The sequence below is a fragment of the Anabrus simplex genome, chromosome 2, assembly GCF_040414725.1.
Source record: "Anabrus simplex isolate iqAnaSimp1 chromosome 2, ASM4041472v1, whole genome shotgun sequence".
NCBI lineage: Eukaryota > Metazoa > Arthropoda > Insecta > Orthoptera > Tettigoniidae > Anabrus > Anabrus simplex.
The window spans coordinates 395,734,074-395,757,737 of record NC_090266.1 but is presented as its reverse complement, the minus strand read 5'-3'; the positions used below and the strand labels follow the sequence as shown (position 1 = coordinate 395,757,737).

The 23,664-nt window shown below is 41.3% G+C and overlaps 1 protein-coding gene across 1 annotated transcript in view; it reads left to right on the top strand.

Annotated features, from left to right (window-relative positions):
- The window catches only part of LOC136864162 (uncharacterized), a 1,211,188-nt gene that overhangs the window by 865,378 nt on the left and 322,146 nt on the right, over positions 1-23,664 (top strand). The window lies entirely within an intron of this gene.

Here is a 23,664-nt window from a genome sequence, read left to right as displayed (position 1 = left end):
TGTAGTTTTATGCAACCCACAATATTCATTAAGTCCTGAAAACATCTGCCCTGCCGGTATGCTCAGACAACACAACCGGATATCTTGGTATTTACCGCCTCACCGACATTTACTCGTATTAAACACTGGAAGCCATACATATGCCTTCCAGATCATATGAATCTGACACGCCAGCGAAACACTAAATTGATATTGTGACCACAGTAAACTTAATACTTGCTATAAGCTGCGCAGTGCGTCGCACGGAACCGTAGTGTAGTCGCTAAAGGCGTGGCGGAGCACGCTGGCATGTCAGGTGGAAGGTTCGAGCCCGGAGAGAAGATCACAAAATTTGTAAAATATTTGTTTAATACGTACCGCACGCAATGCAAGTTCAATACCCGCTTTCATGCAAATTGTGTGTGAATGAATGTGTTTGTGGCCCTAACAAAGGCCGATTAGTTATGGACACATATAGACCGGAAATAACAGGAACACAACTGCCCTGACAATGTTTTATCGCAGCAAATGCTCGATGCCATAACCGTTTTGGTTTATGCACATTCAGGCCCGGTGTCCAATAGATCGTCTTGCGCGCTGAAGCGTTCCAGGTGTAATTGCTCGGCAGGCGTCCGTGATGAGTTGCTGGAGCTGGTCGGGGTTTTCCGGCGCTTGAGTGTAAACGACGTTCTTCAAATGTCCCCACAAGAAGAAGTCTAATGGCGTTAAACCCGGTGATTTGGCGGGCCAAGAAACAGGGCCTCCTCGTCCTATCCATTTACCTGCAATTTCAGGGGATTACCAACGGGCAAAGTCGAATGTGGTGGAGCTCCAACCTGTTGCAACCACATCGTCAAACGATCGTGCAAGGGCACAACCTCCAGCAGCAGTGGGAGTTCTTGACGCAGAAAGAGCAGGTAGCGTGGGCCCGTCCAATGGCCCTCAAGGAAATAATGTCAAATCAGACCATTCCCCAATGTATCACACCAAACATACACTTCCCATCGTAGTTAATGGGCCACCTGTCGCACCCAGTGATGATTATCCGGACTTGAGTAGTGCATGTTGTGGCTATTGACGTTCCCATTGTTGCAAAAGTGCGATTCGTCCGAGAACAACATATGCGATACGAATGCTGCATCATTGTCCAGCCTGCCTAACAGTCACCGATAGAACTCCATTTAAGCTTCTAAATCCCGCCCGTGGAGCTCTTGGTGTAGCTGAAGATGGTATGGGTGAAAATTATGTCCATGCAGTATTAGCCAGACAGACGGCTGGCTGGTGTTCACCTGTCATACAATCGCCCTTATACTTATGTGTGGATTATTACGAGCTGCCTCCAGAACGGCCTCTTCTGTTTCACTCGATGTAACTTGCCTGTCGTGGACGGGTGGCCGGTTGGAAATCACGTCTGCTGTCCTTAGGCGTCTTTCAACACGGCCGAATGTTGTTGCAGTCGGGTGTCGCTTGTCGGGATGCCGCTCCTGGTACAGAAGTAGTGTCAGCACGCGCTTTGTCTTGCTTCCCCGTAAATGATTAGCATGTCAACTTATTCCTCTGTGGAAGACATGCCGAATGACAGCAGAGATTACAGTAGATTCAGGCCCTAACCAGCAGAGTATGCGCAGGGAACAAGTAACAGAGTCATTCTACTGTATGAATGTGGCAAAGGTGGGCCTGTGTTTACGTATTCAAACATCATACCGACGCAAAAATATTTGAACGATGAAGTATTCGAACTGCCGCTGGCGCATTCCGATGATTGCTACGCGAACGCCTAATCACACCCACTACGCTACACTGTTGAAGACTGTGCTGGTAGTACGACGACTACAGAGTACATACACCACCCGGTTTGGTGTTTGGGACATTAATTACTGCACTTTTACCTAGTTGTATGTATTGATTCCCCTCTTCGTTACACCCGGTCACGAGGCACGACACATTAACATAGTCTGAAGGTAAAAGGACGTTACTATATAATTTCAAGGCGTCATGTTTTGTGAACGGATGATATAACATTTCGCTAGGGTTCAGAATCGAGTGCAAAATGCGCTCACTGCACATTAGTACCATACAGTACGCCTGCAGGGGAATAGCACCCCTATAACCATGTGCACGTTAGTTGGGCTGCAGCAAACGATATTGGAAGGGACTGCTGTATTACACTGTATAATGGAAGCATTTTGTCAGTTCAGGCCCTTGTGCGGCACCTTGTCAGGAATGTATCCGTACAAGGTATCCTAAATTATAATAAGAGAATATACTATATGGTACTATTAAGTGTGTCGGGCTGAGTGGCACAGACGTTTGAGGCGCTGGCCTCCTGACCCCAACTTGGCAAGTTCGATCCTGGCTCAGTCCGGTGGTACTTCAATGTGTTCAAATACGGCAAATACGGTCGGTAGATTTACTCGCACGTAAAATAACTCCTGCGGAACTAAATTCCTGCACCTCGGCATCTCCCAAAACAGTAAAAGTAGTTAGTGGGCCGTAAAGCAAATAACATTAATCATTATTACTACTGAGTACAACAGGAAATCATTTACAGTACGCATATGCCTCAATTAGTTATCAATGTTCAGTAACCAGTAGGTCATTCGTTCTAGCAGACAAGCTATATATGTATGTATATATGCATGCATGTATGTATGTATGTATGTATGTATGTATGTACTAGCAATTACCCGCGGCTTCGCTTGCGTGGATTTCGTAATTTGATCAAAGTAATCGTTCCTCGACATTGTACTAAGACATTACCTGAAAATTCCTAAAGTGCAAAAACTTACCAAAAAAGTGAATTTCATTTACCCCTGAAATTCTTTGTAAACCATGTTCGTGGTATTACCTTTCGGGGCTAAGACGACCATGCGACACAGAACTGTACATATGAGAAACAGTATACTCTCAAGTCCAAAAAATAAATACAAGTTTCTTTATTTTCAAAGGAGATTCTAAGTACCAATTTTCATGTCTGTAATATCTTCAGTTTTTGATATGTAAGTCTCCTCATAAAAGGTGTTCAACCACTCTTCCCCCTTTTTTCACCCCTTCCCCTAATGGATGAGGTGAGATAATATTGTATGGAATGTTTTTGTGGCTGGAAGCCGGTCATGACGCCAACATTAGTAGAGAGCTAGGGAAGACGAAATGCCTGATAGTGAATGGAATTGGGTAAGGAGGTGGGAAGAATAGGCCAATGATTAGGAACTGTTCCGGAATTCGCCTCGAAGTGAAAATGGGAAAGCATAGAAAACCATTCTCGGAAGAGCGGGCGGTAGAGTTCGAATCCACTCACCTCCCGAATGCAGAGTTTGGCTCCTTAGGCGTACCGCGTAAACACGCATGGCCAGTCCGGTAAACCCTTAAGCAATATATCGTTGGCTTACTTCTGTAACCTCCTATGTTACAATGCTCTTCCTACATATATTCCTTACTGGTCACGTCTCCTAGCCACATATGTATATGCAGTCCATCAGAACAATGTTCGTAGTATTCATTTTCTTACGCTGACGTGTAAAGGAAACTGGACCTTACCATACCGTATTGTAGGGGTGTGGTTTACGTGGCGAATTTAAGCACTCCTACAGTTTAATATATTTAAAGTTCATTTCCGTTTACACATTAGCATAGGAAAATTAACACAACGAAAATTTTTCTGACAGACTGTACATCCATTTATGGCTGGGAGGCGTGACCAGTCTTAAGGAAAAAATGGATAGGAAGCGCATTGAGAGATACGAGGTTTTAGAAGTAAGCCATCGGTACAAGCAAATGAAGCCATCCCGTACGTTGAGTTAACCACAAATATATTTTAAGTCACAAAAGCATTCGACATTTTATGTGCCGTTACATCGTCAGATTTGTCATCCTTTGAATATGTCTTGGTCATAATGAAATGACACTGTTTGCCAGGAAATGCTGCTGAATACAGGACAGGGATGGATTATGCACGCGTGACTATTACTTAGGAGGTAATTAAAACGTTGTTTTACTGTATGCCGAGACCAGAATTGCAAATTGTACTTATCAAATGTGGACACATCATTTTTGATTTATTTTACATTATTACTTACTGGATTGAGAGTGAACTAATGATCGCAAATTAGTACTCCTCTCCTGTGAACCACGTGGCATTGCCGCGGTGGGAACTTTTGTGCGTCCCAATGATGAAATGAAGCAGATAGCCGAGCCTTCAGTGCAACCATATCGGATGAGTATCTGTCGAGAGACCAGACTAAGAAATGGTTCATCGAAAGGAGGTAACAGCCTTTTAAAAGTTGCAAGGGTGGCAGTCTGGATGGTTGACTGATATAGCCTTGTAATAATATTTAACATGGCTTGGCTGTGTTGATACTGCTTTACGGCTGGAAGCAACAGGAAACTACAGCCATAACTAACTCCCGAGGACATGCAGCTCTCTCTGTACAAAAGAATGAAGTACTCATCATGGCTTCATCCCGGATAAGATGTTCCGGAGGTAAAATAGTCCCCCATTCATATCTGCGGGTGGGGACTACACGAGAGGGGGCAATCATCAGGAAAATGAATGCAGACATTCTGAGAGCCGAAGCGTGGAATGTTAGAAGTTGGAATCATTGTGGTGGTAGGGTATAAAATCTGAAAAGGGAATGGGGAGGCTTAAATAGATGAAGTTGTTTTAAGTCAAGTAGGTTGACTGGAAGAGCAGGATTTTTGGTCAGGCGACTACAGAATTATAAACACAAAATCAAACAGGGGAAATGCAGGAGTTGGTTTAATAATAGGCCAACGGGTAAGCTACTACGACCAGCATAGTGGAAGGATTATTGTTGTCAAGATAGACATCAAGCCAATGCTCGCCAAATTCTGCAGGTGTATATATCTACTAGTTCAGCGGATTATAAAAGAAGTAAAAGAATATATGAAGGGATAAAGGATTTAATTCAATATTTTCGTCGTATCCCTACAAGCCCAGACTAGCTGTGGGGAGTCATACTTACTTCACACCGAGCTCGATAGCTGCAGTCGCTTAAGTGCGGCCAGTATCCAGTAATTGGGAGAGAGTGGGTTCGAGCCCCACTGTCGGCAGCCCTGAAGATGGTTTTCCGTGGTTTCCCATTTTCATTCGAGGCAAATGCCGGGGCTGTACCTTAATTAAGGCCACGGCCGCTTCCTTCCAATTCCTAGGCCTTTCCCATCCCATCGTCGCCGTAAGACATATCTGTCGGTGCGACGTAAAGCAAATAGCACAAAAAAACACCTTAATTCACAGGGGTGAATGAGCGCAACGCTTGCAAAATGAATAGAAGCTCTTCATGGATTTGCCAAGGTAACACAAATAACAAATCACGTAAATTGACAACCCAACTTTGTTTAAGAATATATACTGAAGAGAAACAATGTTGGCAAGGAAACAACATAAAAGTACATAATCGTTCCACCGTCATGATGTTCAAATAAAGTTAAACAAGTTATGTTAAATCCTTTCTCTGAATAACGACCACACATTTGTTTTACAAGATTTGAATCTATTAACACTCATTTATGAATAAGTTTTCATCACTTTCATTATAAGTTATACATTCACGTATACACTACAAATAAAGTAACGTTAAATTCAAAACAACATTCATACATCTCAGAAATGAAATGGAATTAATTTTAAGGTCAAATATTTTATCAAAACATTTTTGCATTGCGTCGTTGCCGGGACAAAACCTCCTATGTGAAATATTTTTGCTCAGAACTTTGGCCGGTAAGGTTCTATCATCTAAAGTGCAATATTGTGTGAATATTGTCGAGGCATTCTCGCTCTTCATAATGTATATGATGCGTGTCAGTATATCTCCAAAAATATTACCACATAGGAGGTTTTGTCCCGGCAACGACGATTGTCTGTTAATCTTCCGTGCTCAAAATTCACTAAACTGAAATGATTATTGAACACTTTCAAATTCTTCTGAATGAGAAAAAAATTCCAACTGTTTGAAACAGTTTACATTTCTTTCTTTTGAACAGAATAAAAATATCCATAATTAACAAGCTTTAATTCTTATCCACTCTGAGTTAAACCTTCTACTTCATCCAAATTAAATCTTCTCGATTTAAACATAAATACTAGGCTACGATCTCACCTTTGTTCTCAATAAAATCAAATTTTCACAACAAATCCTCTCCACTTCATAAGAAAACACTGTTCAACACTGGTAATACACATTGAAACGAGAAGATACTGTAGTCATTGCAGAAAATGATTAACACACAATCGGTAAAAATTTGCACACAATCAAAGTAACACTAAAACAGAAATACTAGCCAAAATATACAAAAATCAAATACAAGCAGAGAATATGGTACACGTTGTTAACAAGAAATGTGAAATTCAATTATTATTATTATTATTATTATTATTATTATTATTATTATTATTATTATTATTATTATTATTATTATTATTATTATTATTATTTTGAACTGGAAGCAATAAACGGAAATACACGTCTTATATGAAGAAACGCCATAACCCTCGTTATTAACACGACGTAATTAATTAAATGTGACCGAAACATTAGATGAGACACTTTAAATGTCTAATTTGATTTGAAACCCTGGTAGAAGAATCTACAATAATGAAAAAATAATCAGATATCAGTGAGAAAGTTAACCATAAAATGGTCCCATCATATGTCTCTGCTCTCGACACTGTCTGCTTAGAAATATGAGCAGATGTCGCCGAAGATCTGGGCAGGCTTAATCCTAATCCTATCTTAAATAATTGTTTGCATAACAATGATCACAGTGCTCCACAAATCCATACCAAATTCTTACTCAAATACATCACAAATTGCTCCATATAACACTCAAGGCTCGACGACATAACTTGGTCTTCCATCAACACGGAACAAAATTTACACACTTAGCAAAATCTAAACAAATGTGTTCACTCGAACCTGTAGTAATAGCATGATTATTATGACAATCACCTAATAAAATTATGCCCAGTTAAATAGCGATTATTACACTCCTGTATCCCGCCCGTACTTCCTGTTAAAACAACAATCATTACCACCACTATATCCTGCCCTTCAAACACTCAAAATAAATGAATCTAGGCAACTTATAGAAACACTAGGTCTTATTTGATGACTCAAAAACACACTGAATTAAATCCGCATAAGCATCACTCATTAATGTGTTTAACTGAATTTACTTATCGCAGGGGTTTCTGATTATTGCGTCGGGCTGAGTGGTTCAGGCGGTTAACGCTCTGGCCTTGTGTCCCCACCTTGTCAGGTTCGATTCTGATTCAGTCTGGTGGTCACAGCCATTTCCGTATTACTTGAAATAGATGACTAAGCCAGCTGGGGGAACCTCCGAGCCCACCCGAGGACATGCCACGGCCCTTCATATATTGTTCCGTTCATCTAGTTTCTCCACGCGATTTCTGAAAGATACAACGGGAATATTCCATCTCCAGCAGAACCTCGAATGTTTTAGTGTGCCGTCATCTAGGTATAAATACAAGGCTGCTGCGAGGGAGGTGTGTTTTGTCAGAGAGCCCATTGAGTACGTGGGCTGTAGATGACGTACGGTACGGAATACTACCTGAGATTACTGCGCGTTTGTGTGTTTCTGTGGACTGAAGATCGCCATGAGTCAGCGAAGGAAGATGCTCATTATTTCGAGGAAACGGCACTCCAGCGAGGGATACTGATGCTATAAAAGAGCCTGGTCTTCAGCGTGGTGGACATCGTGTGGGACTTAAATACATTACCGAGAGGCTCTAACTTCGATGAGGAAGCCCCGGGAATAGCAGTACCGAGCTCGATAGCTGCATTCGCTTAAGTGCGGGCAGTATCCAGTAATCGGGAGATAGTGGGTTCGAGCCCCACTGTCGGCAGCCCTGAAGATGGTTTTCCGTGGTTTCCCATTTTCACACCAGGCAAATGCCGGGGCTGTACCTCAATTAAGGCCACGGCCGCTTCCTTCCACTTCCTAGGCCTTTCCTATCCCATCGTTGCCAAAGACCTATCTGTGTCGGTGCGACGTAAAACAAATAGGGAATAGCAGTGAGCAACTATAAGGCGACCATGAGAATGGAAGAAAAATTCTCGGTCTGGAAAAAAAGTTCTCGGTATCTACGAATGAATAGAAAACTCTAATGGATTTCAATGCAGAAGTTGTGACGTTTAGCTCAGTAAAAAAAATACCAAAGGACGGTAGTATTGGGGTGAAGTGAACCCAGTCATCCCTAGTACAACATGCAATGTTTCGCAAGAGGCCAAATGTCGTAGAGTGGACGAAATTATATTGTTCCAGATTATTCAGAAATAATTTTCCCCCATTTCTCTTTCTCCCTATGCAGTCTCGCCATAAACAGATGCCCGAGAATGTAAAAAGTAGGAAAGATCACAATATGAAGGTAATGTTGTAATTCAAGAGGACAAATTTGGGCAAATATTAATTTATAGGAAGGGGAATTAGATACTGGAATAACTTACCAAGGGAGATGTTCAATAAATTTCCAATGCCATTGAAATCATTTAAGAAAATGCTAGGAAAACAACAGATGGGGAATCTGCCACCTGCCCTAAATGCAGGTCAGTATTGATTGATGATTGAAAAAAAAAAGATATTTCTGTCGGTTTGAAAGTTGCATCTTCCTTCTTCCTTTCCTCGTGGGCCGGTGACCTAGCTGTTACTCCCCCCTAAGCAACAATCATCATCTTCATCATCATCCTTTTCTCATAACACAGGCTAACTTGGAAATATAACTCAAGTTAGTTATTCGTATAAATAAAATAATCATCTTGTCTGCACTAATTTTACCTCATGCTAAGGCATTATCTCGGATTATGCATATAAAAGTAAAAGAAATTGTCTCAGTTCAATTGTTGTCAGTCTACGTTTGTTTGTTTGTTTGTTTGTTTGTTTGTTTGTTTGTTTGTTACCCCACCGGATAACGGCCCAACATAACTTTATAGAAGTCGGCATTTAATTTCAGGGGCAGTGACGTAGCAATCATGTGTGCCAAGAAGATTCCAGTCAGATTGAAAGGGAAAATACATAAAGAATTTGTGAATCCAGCATTCATATAAGGAGCGGGAACGTGGTCTGTCACTAGAGGGCTTCTGCGAAAGCTACGTGTTGCAGAGATGAAGATGCTGAGATTTTCAACTGGACTGACAAGGACAGATAGGGTAAGGAATAGGGCAGTCAGAGGAGCATCAGGTGTGGGGGAATTAAGCACAAAAGTTACGGAAGCAGGATCGAGGTGGATTGGTCTTTTCAAGAGAAGGACGGAAGTTTATGATGGAAGGAGGGTAATGGAGACGGCTGTGCCTGGTAGGAGTAAAAGGGAATAACGGAAAGAAGATTGTTGAGTTGTATAAAGAAGGATATGACAGAGCTGAACCTACAGAGAAACGTGATCGCAGAGAAGAATAAAGAGAGGAAGTTAATTCGTACCAGCGACCCTACTTAGTGTGGCAATAATAAGGCAGAAGAGGAAGAAGAAGAAGTAGAAGAATAATAATAATAATAAGAAGAAGAAGAATACTGGCATAGCAACATTAACGGGGATGAAACAGTGAACTGTAAATTTCTCCGATAAAATAGAAACATTGTATAATTTCCCAACTTTTATGTTTCTTCCTTTTTTTTTTTTTTACTATTTGGTTTTCGTGACACCGACACAGATAGGTCTTATGGAGACGATGGGACAGAAAATGGCTAGAAGTGGGAAGGAATCGACTGTGGCCTTGGTTATTGTTCAGCCTCAGCATTTGCCTGGTGTCAAAATGGGAAAACATGAGAAACCATCTTCAGGGCTGCCGACAGTGGGGATCAAACCAACTATCTCCAGAATGCGAGCTTACAGCGACGCTACCCAAATCGCGCGATCAGTCACTCGGTTTCATACGTTTTACCGTACGACAAATAATAAGGGAGATTTTCCGAATATTTCTGTAATTATTAGTTCAAACTAAAAGGCGCACAGAACAATAATTATAAAAAAATCCATCATCTAAGCTATTATATGTGATGCATATTTAACTTGCGATTTGTAATGACGTAGGTATTCACTAATTCGGAGTTTTATTACAAAGTTCATCAAGAGCAAGCATCCCTAAGCTGGAAATATTGTTCAGTATTCATTGTAAGGAAATATCTGACGATGGTGGAGGTTATTGTCGTCATGTATTACCTGAAAAGCTGGGTGGACATTAACCCATATTGACCCGGAAGTTAATTAAGAAAACTACCGAAATTAGAATAGAAATATGAATGAACGATCACTCGAAGATTAAGGGAAAAAAGGAGAAAGAAGACGGACGAGCGGAATGGTGGTGTTGAGAGCCTAGATTTTTATTGTTCTACCCACTGCTCGGCCCGATGGACGGCAGATTATGACGTGACGCGAGGTAAGGGCGACGAATCCTGCCGTTTGTTATTCTTGGCATTCTATACCGAGGCGGCTACCGTTACATAGCTCCTTTAATTTTTTTCTCACGTAGGCTGAGTTGACCTCGAACCAGCCCTCAGATCTAGCCAAAAGTCCCTGACCTGGCCGGGAATCTAAACCTTGGCCTCCGGGTAAGAGGCAGGCTTGGTATCCCTAGGCAGCGGGACAGGCTTAAAATATCCTAAGCCCCTAAAATGTATTGAGAACAGCAAAACACTGTGTGACTGTTATCAGTCGGGATGTGCAATATATCTTCAGCTGCCAATAGCCTCCGCTAGATAGCATTCTCTATCACCATATTCTTAACCAGTATCATAAGATACCTCAAAATTGCTTCATAATATGTTCTGTTGTGTTTATCGTTAATACCAAAACAATATGCACCTAGCGACATAATTTGTTAGTTTTTGAAAGTTAAAAGCCACTTAGGGAGGAATTCTTGGTGGTTTCCGACTTCAGCTTTGAACGTCAATTTTGATTCTAACATAAACATCCCAGCCACATCCTTCTTAACCCTTGCTCCATAAATAACAAATAAACTCCAAATTGTAAACACTGCGAACACAAGGTTTACCAGACAGACATAACACACACTTTGCATAGGATTCTATTTAATCTTGTTCTCTCAAACTCCTAAAACGATGTAACAGTTAATGATATTGTATTGCATTTCATAACAGAAACTGAGAACAATTATAATAATAGAACAGGACAAAGAAAATAGAATACTGTAAACCAGTATCAACTAAACCTTGTATGATTTCATCTTGAGTATTTTCGCTGCTTACAGTAAAATCCGAAACGTTTGCTCGCAACGCACATTTGTTGAGTTAATTGGTCGTCTAGATATATAACTCACATTGTATTGACGCTATCTACAAGTGCACAAAGAGCTCTCTAGTGAGTTACACTCTACGAAATCTACATACTACCAAGTAAGAAGTGCTGAGTACTTTGATTAGTTGATGTTGGATGGTCATTCCCTCACATAATACAAACTTTTACTTTCTATGTTCTTCAGTTAAACTTAGTTATTGCTGTTTGCACACACCTTCCTGACATCATTTCACCGTTGCAAATATTTCCAGACACCCAGAACATTTTCAGTTGACTTTGGAGGGAGTGAAGTGGTAAGAATGGTAGAGGGAGTCTAAGATATGTATAGGATAGACTGAAGTAGATGTAGAATGCAGTAGTTCAATAGAGATGATGGAGTTAGCACAAGGCGATGACCATAACAACATGTACAAAAACAACAACACATACTCAACCCTTCTAATATTAAGAGCCGTCACGGCGTATGGCTTTTAGTGCCGGGAGTGTCCAAGGACAGATTCGGCTCGCCAGATGCAGGTCTTTTTGATTTGATGCCCATAGGCGACCTGCGCCTCGTGATGAGGATGAAATTATAATGAAGACGACACATACATATAGCCCCCGCGCCAGTGAAATTAACCAATGATGGTTAAAATTCTAGACCCTGCCGGGAATCGAACCCGGGACCCCTGTGACCAAAGGCCAGCACGCTAACCACTTAGCCATGGAGCCGGACAGATGTATGAATACAAACATAAATACCCAGTCACCAAGAGAAAGAAATTAACCAGACACTGCCAAAATCGCCAAACCAGCCGAGAATCGAACCCGGAGACCTCTGAACCGAAAGGCACTACACGGATCATTCAACTGAAGAGCAGGACTGTAAGAATCGATATTAATATTATTATTATTATTATTATTATTATTATTATTATTATTATTATTATTATTATTATTATAAGATACGTATATGCGTTTAGGACCTGAATAAATGCACGTCACATACTAGTAGTCAAGGAGTTAGTAGCATCGCACGAATTTGTTCCCAGTTTGAGCCCCCGAATCAGGCACGAATTTAGAAATGGTTCGACGATATTCATCAGAGTATATTCAATCCGGAAATATGTCTGAGGACACACGCTGCCGGAAAATGAAATTCCAACACCAAGAAGACATACTTTAGGGGAACACAATTTAGACTAATCAATTGCCTATATAACATATTTATTTGGTTAAAGATTCCAGGACACCGAATCAAGTGTGCGCAAGAAGACATCTGACATGGTGGTACAGTAATAACCGCGCTAGTCGCCACGATTTTGATACAAGCATGCAAAGGTGCATACATTGTGTCGTACAGGTAGTGTATGTCATTTTGTGGGATAGAGTTTCACGTCTCTCGCACCTGGTCAGTCTTATCAGCAACGGTTAATGCTAGTATTCGAGCTCTAGCTTGTAGGGTTGGGCAGACCGGAACATTCAGTTGTTCCGCAACATTAGGAGCTTGAGGCGCAGTGTTTCGGTACAGAGTGCCGGCACATGGGACACGGGACTGTAACTGCGTAGTAGAGAGAACTTCGAGAGGCAACATGAAATGCTTTGTGTCAGCTGAAATGTGCCTGTACCGAACGTGCTGTGTCGAAGGCCGCACTAGATAGACTAGTTGGCCTTGGCTGTGTCTGACTGTCGATACCGGCTGTGTGCCGCCCAATGCTGGAGTGTAAACATTTGTTCATCCAGTTATATCTTTAATTCCAAAGCGGTAACCTATATTTTTCGTGGGCTTAAAGGTTTCCTGAAAGTCCAAATTAATTGTTAACATCAAACCCCGAGAAAGTGTTGAGGGAAATTTTCGAGATATTAAAGAAAGTAAATGGAAGCTGAGAGAAATGAACGGCGAAGTGTAGAGAGTATAACACCACGAAAGTACAACAATGTTTTCATCCAGTTATATTTTTCATTCTAAAGCGATGATCTATATTTTTCTTGGGCTTAAAAGTTCCCTTAAAGTCCAAATTAACATCAAACCCCGAGAAAGTGTTGAGGGAAATTTTCGAGATATTAAAGAAGGTAAATGGAGCTGAGAGAAATGAACGGCGAAGTGCAGAGAGCATAACACCACGAAAGTACAACAATGTTTCCCTCCAGTTATATTTTTAATTCCAAGGCGATGACCTATATTTTTCTTGGGCTTAAAAGTTTCCTTAAAGTCCAAATTAATTTTAATATCAAACCCCGAGAAATTGTTGAGGGAAATTTTCGAGATATTAAAGAAGGTAAATGGAAGTTCAGAGGGAAGGAATTCGAAGTGCAAAGAGCATAACAGCAGGAAAGTAATTAAACCGTATGAAAGACGGTAAACTTTGCATAATGTCGCATCAGGACCTTTTTACTAGAAGAAAACCGGACAGAGTGAAATGCAATTTATGTTCTATTTTGTCTGCAAAGGGATCTTCATCCGGCACAATGACAAGACATTTCAATCTTAAACATCCCACAGATTTTGTTTTCGTGTTCTGCGTGTATATTGTGTTTAAGTTTTATTTTCATGTTCTGCTTGTATCGTTTTATTTTTAATCTTTGTATATAGTGTTTAATTTTTATCCTCATGTTTTGCTTGTATGGGTTAATTATTATTTTCGTGTTCCGCTTGTATATTGTGTACGTGAATAGAGTACTGACGAATGTTTCTTCAACACTGCGAGTATAATTTTAATTGGTGAAAATAACATTCTGACATTTGTAAACACATGTACTGCCAGTGTAATTGTGACAGGTGTATTTCAGAAGGAATGAAAACGTTCTTATCCTGAAAAGATAATTTAGACATGATTTTTTGGGTGCGTATTTCATTCAGAGTTCCGACTGCTTTCTCACGTGCCGTGAAGTTTTGTCCTGGCCCTAATTACTCACAATACAGGCCGATACATTCAATTGGTGAAAATATTATTGAATTAGTTACTTTTAAACACCTGTACTGCCATTGTAACCGTGTTATGTGTATTTCATATTGACCGGAAAAATCTTAACCAGAAAGCAGCCTTTAAACGTCATTACTAGGCGCGAATTTCAGTGTTCCGACTTTGCGTTCACGTTCCGTGCAGATTTACGCTGGACATTGCCATAACTACACACAGGCACACACCAACCGCACAGCACGTTCGGTACAGGCACATTCCCGCTGGCGTGGAGCATGTAATGATCCTTTTCGAAGTTCTCTCTACTGCGCAGTTACAGTCCCGTGTCCCTTGCGCCCACTGCACAGTCAGCTAGTAGGCGAAGGGCAGTGCATAGTGGCGCTTCTGACGGCACAGCGAGTCAGTGTCTCCGTCTCGCTTGAGAATGTTTCGGAACAAGTGACACTCGGTGTTCCGGAATAGCGGAACATAACTGTGCACCGGTACAGTGTTCCGAAACAGAGACATAGTGCCCAACCCTACAAACTTGACACCACTCAAGTTGCAGATGGTAGTGATTCGAAGACAGTGACGTGAACGCTACAGGACTTCTGGCTCGGTGCTTTCCCCCAAGTAATCGATTTGTTACAGTTCGCTCTGTCACTCTGGCATCAACGAAAGTTCTAAGGGCTGCTGCAGAAGCAGTACGATCCACCACAGCCATGCAGTGAAGATGGAGGTCTTCCCTCTCCGTAGTGGTCCGTGTGCTGCCAGACCTCGATCTCCTTGAGCAGTGCCTTCCCGTGAACATTGTTGCCATCACACGGCCTCGTTCAAACTCAGTAAGAAATTGATACTGCCTTCTTCGTCTACTTAAAGGCATGTTTGACTCACACTTACTTCACGACGTCAACAACGGACGATGATTAACTCTCACAAAATATGCAGCACGTACTTACAGCAAATTTGCTTTGCAACGTCATAGTGGCGCTACTAGAACAACTCTTCGTCGATTAGCGTGCAAATTTTAATATTCGTCATATTTTAGATACGCAAACACGCCTCCCGAATTTCGTGTATCTATCATAACTCCTTCTTGGTGTTGTGATTTCATTTTCCGCCAGTGTATATTTATACATATATACGTACGTACGTACATACATACATACATACATCATTTTTATAGACTGCTGTGCCTTTCGGCGGTCAGTCTGCAGTTCTATATGAATTAACCAGGCGCCTCCACAATCCTCTATTTACAACTAACTCTTTGACCGCACAAAAACGGCTGGCAAAGGAATATTTAAATGTATACGTTCTCGAAACAAGAGGATATTCGTAAAAAGTGGATAGCCGGTGGCCTAGGAGATGACACTTGGATCCCTACCACCTGCACAATATGTTAGTCCTATATCAAACAAGAGGATTTCGAAGGAAGATAATCTTCCGCTGTGAGTATACAAGTGCTATGCTAGGAAAAAAGAACAAGGATAGTGATACATTTTTCTTGAAAGTATAGTGAAAATATTCAATAAGATATTCGATGGAGCGAGAGTACCTAAAGCATGGAAGGATGGCATACATCACGATATCGATTTAGACAAAGTTTTTGATACGGTAAGCTAACGGGCGGTTGTGCACTATAAGATGAGTCAGATCGGATTATCAAGGAAAATAGAAAGAGTAATTGAAATTACATACCTACTCCAGAGGAGGAATTTGAAGTTGGTGAAGTAAAAGAAAAATTAGAGAATGTAGTTTTTTGCTGATGGCGGACTTCAATTTGAGTGTTGGAGGCCGATAAGCCACATAAACTATGTTGCGTACTATGGTGTTCCTCATGAACAGTCCTACCCCATACTCTGCTCTTCGCCATTCAACACCTGTTAAGAACTTGTTATAATCACCTGTCTCTTCCTGGACATCTCCCTTTACCCAAATATCATTAACTGCTAACACACCCAGAATCACCTCTTTGTTGACCTAACCAGCTGTACTCCGTTTCTTCCATAAGCCCAATTCATTTTTATAGCACGGCATTAAATTCAATTTCGTTCCCCAAATTGTTTCTGAAGAGCCCCTGGCCTGTCAAATGGAAGTAGGATTCCCTTACTCTCATAGTTCTGAGGCTTGCCTAAAATGTTCTTAGCATTCTCTGTAAAAATTATGTAAGTGAAATGTTACCTTGCTCATATGCACACAAGGGCCAGGGACCTGCGGTGTATTGTATAGTCCTTTGAGCATGAGGAGGATCATCATTCGGAATATGCCTGAGATACTACTCCTATTCCACAGCAACTGGTACCACTTACTTGGCCACTCAGCCATTAGGACGTGACTACAGTAATTCACGCCTTCAGCCATCCTAAAGTGATAACTGGGTTAAAATCGTGTTCTTGGTCATCATAGAAGTAATTATACGTGGCTCTCTTCTTGAAGTCCAGCCGTATATCACGATGTTACGTATTATATGAGCCATAGTCATTTCCTTCCCATCTGTGGTTGACAAAGATATCCGAAGCCAATGCCATCAAACAGCAGCAGCCAACTCGCTCGATGTATGTATGTATGTATGTATGTATGTATATATGTAGGTAGGTAGGTAGGTAGGTAGGTAGGTATGTATGTATACAGTACGCATGTATTACCAATATTCTGAAATTGCCATCATCTCAAGGAAGAATGACAATTGCCGTGCTGAGTGGCTCAGACGGTTGAGGCGCTGGCCTTCTGACCCCAACTTGGCAGGTTCGATCCTGGCTCAGTCCGGTGGTATTGCAATGTGCTCAAATACGTCAGTCTCGTGTCGGTAGATTTACTGGCACGTAAAAGAACTCCTGAGGAACTAAATTCCGGCACCTCGGCGTCTCTGAAAACCGTAAAAGAAGTTAGTGGTACGTAGAGCAAATAACATTATTATTATTAGAATGACAATTTTTACACATATCCCACTTTTATATTTCCTGGTAAGCGAAGCACCTGTCGTCTATATTGTATAGTGCATTTTCTCTCACAATAATGGCCATTCTCCTGTTGATTTCATATCACAGTTAAATCCCAACTGATCTGCGTTAATAGCGTATTTGTCATCATATTGCCGGAATTTGCTGCTGTTCCCGGCAAATAATCCTTTTGATGTTTGGAAACTGTTCAAAAGGATTATTAATTTGTGGCATACATCCTATTTAACCCGTTGTGCATACGTTCATGAAGTTATTCTGTGAAATTGGTAAAGATATAGCCTACAAACGCTGATGTGAATCATCATGCTCATAAACGGTGGGATGTGGTCCAAAATAGCTCCTAAATATAAACACTCATAAAAAGGTACATAGGATATTCTAAATTTATGTGAAAATAACAAAGAAACATTTTAAAGTGTCACATTCAGAAGTTAATACACAACCTATGTGAATGCGTTAACAAATTTGGCATGATCAATGGACAAAATGATACTATACCACCAAACCCTGGAATGAACTGCAAGATCCTAAAATAAACTAGGTTTTATCTTCAAAACGACAGGTGATTCCTAAATTTATACTGAGAAATCCATATCAGACCTTATCAGATTACAAAAAACAAAAAAAAACCACAGGATTAAGATACATTTCTTGAGTTTTCTTTCATTTCGTAAGCGATGAATGTACTTAAAAATCCGTCATCTGCACACTCAAGGCAAATAACGGAACGGCAGCTTTCGTACATCGGACAGCACTAAGCGACACAGTATATATTATATTTCTTCTCCTTCGACCAAAGACACTAAACATATCGCTTTCTCTTTGACTGGGGCCAATGACCTAGATATTAGGCCCCTTTAAACAACAAGCATCTTTTTGACAGTGGTCCATCTTCAGTGGTCTCTGGGTCTCTGAGTAGTCAGTCGTTCAGTACAGTTCAGTAACCTGGCATTCATGCGTGGCTCTGTTGGTTTCCTTGGTATTTTCTTTAGAACAGAATGCAGGGCATTGAACTAGTGTTTTCGAATGGTATACGTAACGCAAAAGCAGTGACATTAATTACAGAGTCTTGCATAAAATAAGGCCATTTGCCATCTGCGTGGGCGCCTATCAATGTGAAAGGTAACAGACTTCTGATCGAAGGAATCTAACCCACCCTTTATATCATTGGAGTTTGATCGTGTCCTGTTTTCGTGTTTCCCTATAATTACCTCCACAATGGTGCAATAGGTAAGGGTTATTCTGCCCGAAGGCAGGTCCGAACCTCCGCAGAGGTGTTCCTGAGCCGGAGTTTACGTGCGGTAGGGTGGCCAGTTCCTTTCCGCTCCTCCATTCCCTTACCCCCCACCAACAGCGCGTGGCAACCCATCCAACTCCTGACCACGCCCAATGTTGCTCATCTTCGGAGATTTCACGGGATCCGGTGTTTCAACACGGCTACGGCCGTTGGCAATGGTGCAATGATGACATTAAAATCACTGTTTTTGCCTTGTTAGAGATAAGAGATTGCAGTCTACTGTACAATGTTCACGAAGTATGGAAAAAGAATGATCACTGACAGAAACCTTTCCATGGGAGCTCGAGGCCATGCTAAAACTGAAAACAAACATGTGTCTTCAGCATTATCACCAAGAGTTGAAGTTTATGGTGCGAAATTCGTACAATACATAAGAAAAGTAAAACAAATTATACTTAACGCAAACGGTGAGGAAGGGTTAGTAATGGCAAAACTATTATTTCAACACTAGCTAGTACGCAGACGAACAAAACTAGCGAGCAGCCGCTTAAAGCAAGAATTAACCTTCGACTGACGGTAAGGTACACAGGAAAACAACAGTTTGAGAGGAAAGTGGGGAACGTGGTATGGGTCTACAGTCTTCTGGCTGGTGACATAAACGACCTTGTGTCACTAATTGAGGGATAGCTAAATAACTTGAGGCTATAGAAATATAAATCATTGCCGTGCGGTTAGGGTCGCCTAACTGTGAGCTTGCATTCTGGAGTTTCGAGAGTAGAATTTTGTTCGGCAGCCCTGAAGATGCTTTCCCGTGGTTTCCCATTTTCACACCAGGCAAATACTGGGATTGTACCTTACAGTAATTAAAAAACGGTCGCTAGTTCCAGAATCCCAGCTCTTTCCCATCCTGTTGAAACTACAGCTACTCAGCATAGGAGGCAATTTACTGGCATGGTTGAGATCCTTCCTGGAGGGTCGGATCCATTGTGTGGTGTACAGAGGCGCTCTATCACCGGCTGTTCCAGTAACATCTGGAGTAATACAAGTTTCTGTGATCGGGCCTCTCCTCTTCACTGTCTGTGTTGTTGATCTCCCAGGTTATGTCTCGTCTTCAATAGCCCAATATGCGGACGACATTGTGCTGTACAGCTATATAAGAAGGAAGACGCCCTTTCTCTACTGTACAATCTGATATGAAGAATCTGTCGATGAGGTGCGGTGTAGGGTAAAGGTAGGCAATACCGTGATAAATTTTAATAAATCATCATTTATTCTGGAAAGAAAGTAAACAATAATGCGAAATTAACAAAAAATATTCCGTGAATGTATACACGTATATAACCATAATGAAAACAGAATAACATCAATGGCAAGAAAAGAAAAAATTACAATCACTTACACCTGTAGACCAATACCGTGATATGTGTGGTAATACCGTGATATGGTGTCGGCAATACCGTGATAGATTTAAACTTCATATACACGTACATACAACTCAATAAGCAAAAGAAGACATGTTATAACATATATGGAAAATAGACAGTACGAAAAATAGTTTAATAACATGCAGGACCTATTTATAGATGTTTAATTATCATCATCGGACGTCACAACATTGTCACATTTTCTGCACATGAATTGCGGAGATTCACCCACTTCAACACAATTTTCGTGAAACCAGTCTGAACAAAACCCACACCGAATCCATTCTGCCTTTCCATTTTCCTCATTAAAGGGGGACACTTTCGTAGATATTTTTGTCGACTGAAATGCTAGTAGCTTTATGGTGGTGACATTCAATCCGAAATCCAACTCCTGCATTTCTATGACATGTTTGACCAGCTTTATTTCAACGTCTTTCGATAGAACAAACGGCCTACCGAGTTTTGATACCTCATGACGTTCCTCGTCATTATGACGACTCACGTGGTCTTTTAGGGTGCTCCGTGGTACGCCAAACTCTTTAGAAGCCTTATATAATGTCCATTTCTCACTAACAACCTTTCTAACAGCACTTAAAAGCTGATTACAAGTATAGCTGCCACGCCGCAATTTTTGAACTCCCACTCTCCCAGGCCCACCAACTCGAGATCTGTAAGAAAGAAGGCCGAATTCGTAAGCTTCCCAAGCTCCCTCCATTGCTCGTTACTAACATCAAAGTACACAGGCAAATCGAGCCTTCTTTCTAGTATATATAATGCGATTATCGTTTGCCTACCATGTAAACAGAATATACACTAACTTCAACACATTTAACATACTACTTACCTAGTTTCTTTCACCAATTCACAGTTTGACTTCCTCTGTCGTTGTGTCTGTGGCTTCTTGGTCGGCGCCATTACGTTCACTGCAGGGTCACAGAACAAGGAAACTATTCTCCTTAAAAGAAACCCCCTGCTCCGCTTAGTATTACCGTGACAGAAGTTCAAATAAAGTATCACGATAATACCACATATCACAATAATACCTAATTTTACCCTAAATAGCCTGAATATAAATGTAAATATATGAGAATGAATAGGTCCAAAAATCCCGTCACGGAATAGTTATAAAGTAGGGAAACGTATCATTCCGCTGTGCATTAGTTTTAAACTGCTTGGCATTCTACTTGCTACCATAAACTATTATATCGTTACTTATAATATTTACACACCAACCAATAAAATTTCATTAAATACAAAGTCTGTAATTTGAAAATGATAAATAATTTACGACAATTTAAAAAGGAATGTGCAATGTGAAGGGGCAAGGTGCAAAACAAAGTGATCCTGGGTTTCCTATATCGGAATTCAAGAGGGTTCAGTTCAAGAGCAAAAAGATCAGCTTATCTTTGCATGGTTCGGCCCGTACTGACGTATGATCTACCTACTTGGAATTCCACTACAGCGGAGAACATGAGCAAGCCGCAGAGTGTAGAGCGCCAGTCCCCATACCATCAAAAAAAGGTTACCTTCAATTGAGAAAACAGCCAAATAAACGGACCTGTTCTTCTCCGGAAATCTCCCTCTGCCTCTAACTTATAGAAATTGATCCTTTCCAACGTCTTCGTTTTTTTTTATCACTCAGCTGAAAGAGACGAAGGAGTTAACAATTGTCCACCTTTCACCCCTACATCTGCCTTTCAGAAGTTTTTTTTCTTCTGCTATTTGCTTTACGTCGCACCGACAGAGATAGGTCTTATGGTGACGATGGGACACGAATGGCCTAGGAATGGGAAGTAAGCGGCCGTGGCCTTAATTAAGGTACAGCCCCAGCATTTGTCTGGTGTGAAAATGGGAAACCACGGAAAATCATATTCAGGGCTGCCGACAGTGGGGTTCAAACCCACTATCTCCCGATTACTGGATAATGGCCACACTTAAGCTATCGAGCTCGGTCAGAAGAGTTTATAAGGGCGTTCGATGTTAGTGACGTCAAACCACTAGGAACAAATCTGCTTTTCTCAATGTTTCTTGCTTAAGTAGATAATTTGTCCTCTTGTATTCCAACCTTATCTTCATACTGTGATCTTTCCTACTTTTAGAGACACCACACAAACTTATTTGTCTACTAATGTCATTCCACGCCATTTCTCCGCTGACAGCTCGGAACATACCACTTATTAGTCGACCAGCTCGTCTTCTTTCTCTCAATTCTTTCCAGCCCAAACTTCGCAACATTTTTGTAACGCTACTCTTTTGTCGGAAATCACCCAGAAGTGTGGTTATAAGGGCTACAACAGTGAAGTACTAGTTACCTAACATCAGGTGAATTTGTTTTGATCCACAATATTACATTTGTAAAACAATAAAGAACAATAAAAATTTCTCTATGCTCGTTGGCAGAATGGTCAGCGTAGTGCCCTTCGGTTCAGAGGGTCCCAGGTTCGATTCCCGGCGGGGTCGGGGAATTTAATCGGCTCTGATTATTTCTTCTGGCTCGAGGACTGGGTGTATGTGTCCCTCCCAACACTCTCCTCATCATATTCAGACAACATACAACACTACCAACCACCACAGAGACACGTAATAGTGATTACATACCTCCATATAGGGTTGGCGTCAGGAAGGGCATCCGGCCGCAAAACAGGGCCAAATCCACATGTGCGACGCAGTTCGCACCAGCGACCCCACAGGTCTGTGAAAAAGCGGTAGCAAAAGAAAGAAGAAGAAAACCATTTTTCTATACAGTTCATCGCAGAGAATGTCGGGAATATTTTTCTTTAAACTTCAGGCAATTAAGTCAAAAATGGAATCGATTATAAAATTCAGTTTCTCTTCGGAGGTCAATTTCTTTTAATTTATGAACTGTAATTTTTATACATCGGTTACCAGTGTACGTTATTGATCTCCATGGGCAAGTGTCTGAAATTGTACCTTCTTACCACAAAATGATACGCGTTTAATGAAGGGAATTTTTTTATGACATTATTTATTTCTTCCACGAGTACATACCTTTCGCTACGAAACTTACTCCTACCGGGCAATTTGGCCGTACTATTAGGGGCGCGCTGCTGTGAGCTTGCATCCGGGAGATAGTGGGTTAGAGTCCCACTGTCAGCAGCCCTGAAGGTGGTTTTCCGTGGTTTCTCATTTTCACACCACGCAAATGCTGGGGGCTGTACCTTAATTAAGGCCACGGCCGCTTCCTTCCCACTCCTAAGCCTTCCTATCCCATCGTCGCCGTAACACCTATCTGTGACGGTGCGACCTAAAACAAATTGCAAGAAAAATGAGACTTACTCTTCTCAAATGGCACTAATGCTCACACACCTTAATTAATGTTAAATTTGTTATACTGTAATGTTTAGATCTGTGACTCTAGGAAATCTCTGCAAGACTTGGTCGACTTCCTTTTACTGTAACTATTCTAGCGTACACTAAATTCTCACAATATAAACAATTATATCTGAAATTAAGGGCAACTACTTTTTCATTTCAGTTTTACTTTATTGCCTAATGGACGTCGGAAAGAACGTTGACGTTGCATTGACAGAAAGCACCGATTTTCCATTATAGGTTTCTTCTGCGGGTTGGGTTGTGTCGAAGTGCTGTTCAAAGAGCGCCGGGCTGAGTGGCTCAAACGGTTGAGGTGGCTGGCCTTCTGACCCCAACGTGGCAGGTTCGATCCTCACTCAGCCCGGTGGTATTTGAAGGTGCTCAAGTACGTCAGCCTCGTGTCGCTAGATTTTCTGGCACGTAAAAGAACTCCTGTGGGACTAAATTCCGACATCTCGGCGTCTCCGAAAACCGTAAAAGTAGTGAGTGGGACGTAAATCAAATAGCATTATGAATTATCTTAAGCACACTTGATCGTATGTATATTTTGATACTGGGGATCCAT